The sequence below is a fragment of the Nicotiana attenuata genome, unplaced genomic scaffold (assembly GCF_001879085.1).
Source record: "Nicotiana attenuata strain UT unplaced genomic scaffold, NIATTr2, whole genome shotgun sequence".
NCBI lineage: Eukaryota > Viridiplantae > Streptophyta > Magnoliopsida > Solanales > Solanaceae > Nicotiana > Nicotiana attenuata.
In genome coordinates, this window is record NW_017671609.1 from 90533 (window position 1) to 95093 (window position 4561).

Below are 4561 nucleotides of genomic sequence, written 5' to 3' on the forward strand. Positions count from 1 at the left end.
ATGTATTCTCTATTGATCGTGAGCACTTTAGGTGCCGTAATTCTCTCTCGAGAAACTACAACAATTTACTAGACATATTCTCTCGAACTACGCTAGCTGGCTTCATCTAATCGCTCACTATGACCACGTCAAGGCTTTGTGATTTCTAAACCTACCTTTAAACCCACTGTATTGATTTCTCACATATGTTAGGAGTGACGTTGTTCAACAACCACCTAAATATGTAACCTTTCTCCAACAACACATACTAAATAGGCACAGTCAATCGATGACCATTCAATCAACTGAAATAAGCACGTAGTTGAACAAATAGACAAATTCAAAGGTTAAATTCTATTAAAACATAACAAGAATTCATCCTCCAAGAGGTTCGATCAAAACTCTAGATAACAAATTAGCTAATAATAATAGTATGCATTGCTACAATACTAGAATTCATAACCAGTAATGGAAATAGGAAGAAGGAAGTGAAAAACTCGTAGAAGAATTCTCCGCTTTGCTCCTAGTATGTTCTTGCCTCCTTAGGTCGAATCTGTGTCAAAAGTCCCAAAAATAACGTTTTTCTATGTATATATACCAAGTAGGATCGGGCCCAAATAACTATACCATCTCCAACCGAAAAATGACAGTTTTTCCGGACAGAACGTCCGCACCCGCGGATTCAACTGCGGATTTGGCCGCGGATTTTACCCAGTTTCTGCCTCACATTGGCGGCCAGTGCGCGGCTGCGCACTTGTCTTGAATTTTTCACCCTGTTATGTTTGGAATTTGTAAAAACGTAAACACAAAAGTTGTAGCCCTTTGAATCAGATTTCCAACCATATATCATGGGGCTCAAATGGAGTTCTGAGCGAAATGTTATGTTCATTTTACTAGATAGTGCGCAATATGCCTACTCGATTCTTCGTTCGTTCTTAACTGTCATCCGTTGATCCCCGAACACGATCCCTGCTTAATTCTTGGGCTTTTACTCAGACTTCAAAGCTCCAAATCACTTGAATTCATTCCATAACATCTATATAGCTCGGAATCACTCCTACAAGGCATAAAACACACAATTAGTGCAGAACACTAGCGATTAAAATGCAAACTCAACTGAAGTGCAGTGTATTAGAATGTAATAATCGACTAAAATACATAATTATAGACTATCATCAACACCCCACACTTAAATCATTGCTCGTCCTCGAGCAATCAAACTACACTTTATATAGACACGACCTCTTTAAACAATTCTCCTAACTCATCACACCAAGAATATTTAAAATAGACTAAGCACAAAAGTGTAACATCTACACCTCAAGATTTGACTAACATGTACCACGGATTATCACAACTCACCCACTTACTCTAACAATAGATGTCACTGACATTACCTTTCCTTCATGAATCAGGTGCCCTCACACGATAAAAGAGAGTTGTTCCACACAATAAAATTTAAGAACACTTAGGAACTCAAGATAGAAAGAATTCACTCACTCTCAGAAATAGCATTCATATGCCACAAAAGATGCACCATAGGCTAGCCCGTAGTGTACTACTCTACTAATCGAGCTCATTCGGTCTAGGATCAAGTAGGGCTTTATTTGGTTGTAATGTAAGCTGTGGGACGGGTAGGATACATTTAGATATAAGAGTCACTACACCTCCCTAAGAACTTTAATACATATACTTTAACATTTAAAACCCCACACTTATGTGGAACCATAACTCTATCTTCACTTTAATATATAATAACTCCATACTTCTTTGAGCACAATTACATCACGAGTCACCGCTTATCAAGGAATTATTTTTCCACAGCAATACAACTATTTTTTCCATTTCTTTCTCTTTTTTTCCAATTCAAGCGGCTCTTAATTTTTTAAAACAATGCACTTTTCTCCTTATTTCATTAGTTCCACTCAAAAGCCAAATCAACCACCCCACTCTTTAACTATTACAAAGTTCATAACAATTCAAGTGGTTTTGAGAGGTTAGAAGGTTCAAATAGATGGTTAATTCAAACAAATGGGTAAGGCTTGTAATGTGGTTGCCAAAGAAACAGGATTACAGGCTCAAAGGAGTTAACTACGATACATAATAATTAGGCGGGTAAAATATATATATGGCTCAACAAAGAAACGCCTATGTCACTTCCAAGACTGAACAAAACTACTATTTCTATTTGCAAACACACGGAGCAAGTTCTAGACATCAAATGCAATGCATAGAATAACATAAAACCTTGCACACACATGACACATAATTCACTCAGGATTGGCCTCATCAAGACACTCTAGTCAAAGCAGTTAAGCAGAGTTAAGATCATACAATTTAAGATACTTCTACAAGAGTCAAAAGCTGAGCCTAAGCGTCACAACAAAAATACTCACTATTCTCAAGGCATAACAAAGTCAAGATATATTGCTTCAATTCAATTCATCTCACACTGGCTCCTACTCCTAAATAAAATAAAACTAACTACACCTGGTTCAAATAAAACCCTTGGAAAAGAACCGCGACACAAAGAAAACCCAAGGGAGAATTGATACATTACCTAACAAAAGAAAATCTTTTTGTCCTTTTTCTTTAGACTTAAATCCCTCAAGAAAATTGTCTAATAGATCCATCGTCGGGAAAAGTCCAATCTTTTTTTAAAAAAAAATTATTCAATTAAACCAAGACAACTAAAGTAGCATAGGAAGTCAACCAGAAAATCTCCTCTCCCCACACTTAAAATTTTGCATTGTCCCCAATGCACATCATAACTATAAGAGGGTAAAAGAAACTCCCTGGTAGGCGAAAGGCCGAAGCACTAGCAGCTCATGGGGTACTCAGACTTCTCTCAGGCTTGGTGCTTCGTGCGGGTACCTCACACTAGTTCCAACCATCTGGTTTGCTGTTGCACCCTTCTAATAGCTTTGCTTTCCATGCTCCTGGAAAATAAAAAATCGACACTACAAACATAATACAATTAGAGAAATAAAAAAAAATAAAAGAAAGCAATAAAGCTGGGTTGCCTCCCAACAAGTGCTTGATTTAACGTCGCGGCACGACGCGAATCACTTTTTGCCTCCACCTTGAGCTTATGAATTGAACCCCCAATTTGGCATCAAGTTTTCGGCTATGCTCCAGGGGTGGAGGAACAAATCTAATTGGCCCAAGCAACCATTGTACTATTTTACACTTCTTGGCTTTTAGATGAGGTATGTAGTCGTGTCTTTCTGGCAAGAAAAATTCCAGAATGTAGGCACCTTGTTTCTCATTCCTTGAGTTCTCAATCAGCTTGGATGACTCTATTGCCATATCGTCATCCAAGCACAATGTAGAAAAATGTTTGGAGTGAGGCCCAACGCGCACAAACACATGAACTTCAGGACTTTTAACTTCCTCAACATCAATGATACTAGAGTGAACAAAATTTATATCCTCAATGTCCTTGGCTGACTTTAGTTTCACTTCTTCAACACGACATCCTCAAATTGTCGTTAGATAGGTTGTTGATGTTCTACTCTGACCTCCTCAATTAGCACCTCAAATTCACGCACTTCTTGGCTACTATCCCCAAAATTGGCTTACTGAGTATTAAAAGCTTCAACCACTTGACTCACTTGAGCCTCCAAGTTGCAAATAGTTGCCTCTTGCCTTTCTATCTGCAATTGTTTTTCATTATTTTGTTCCAGAAGGCACTTTAACTTATTCTTGATCTCCTTCAGGTCTGCTTCCCCAGGTTCTTTGTTCCTACTAACTTCGCAAGAAAAGGTAGAACCATCATAGTAAGGGATAGGGGGAAGATAAGAAATACAAGCACAACCATGAAGCGACCATTTTTACTACCACACACATCACACACATTTCACAAATAAGATTGAGTTGGTGCACATAACTCGCTCTCGGAAATATTTTGATAATTATGATACGAGTGGTTTCCTTTGCAATATGTATGAGGATCAATAGTAGAATTATCTACACCTAAATTCCCATAATTCCAAGATGACATATTTCTCAAATCAACAGTTATAATAAAATTAAAAAAAATACAAAAAACAAAACAAAATAAAAGTTCAAACTCGAAACTTAGCAATATATACAGCTACAACTACACCGTTAGTTCCCTAGCAATGGCGCCAAAATTTGATCACGCCCAACTCTAGTCCTAAAAAGGATAAGCGCTGCAAATATAATTCAGTCTAAAAGTCCGGAGTCGAATCCTACAGAAAACTAAGGCTTAGCTATAGTTGTTCAACATTGCTAAGAAACACAAGTCCAAATAATTTTCTAATTACAAAGATTATAATATTTATTTTTATCTAATTAACTAACAAATCAAAAAAGCAGTAAAACTTTCATTTAACAAGGATAATGATTGAAGACAAGACGAAGGAGGTCTAGAGTTATGATTTCCCAAATTGTCGGAATCATTCTAGCTATGTTCCCTACAATTTCGCCGATGTATTCTCTATTGATCGTGAGCACTTTAGGTGCCGTGATTTTCTCTCGAGCAACTACAATAATTTACTAGACATATTCTCTCGAACTACGCTAGATGGCTTCATCTAACCGCTCACTATGACCACGT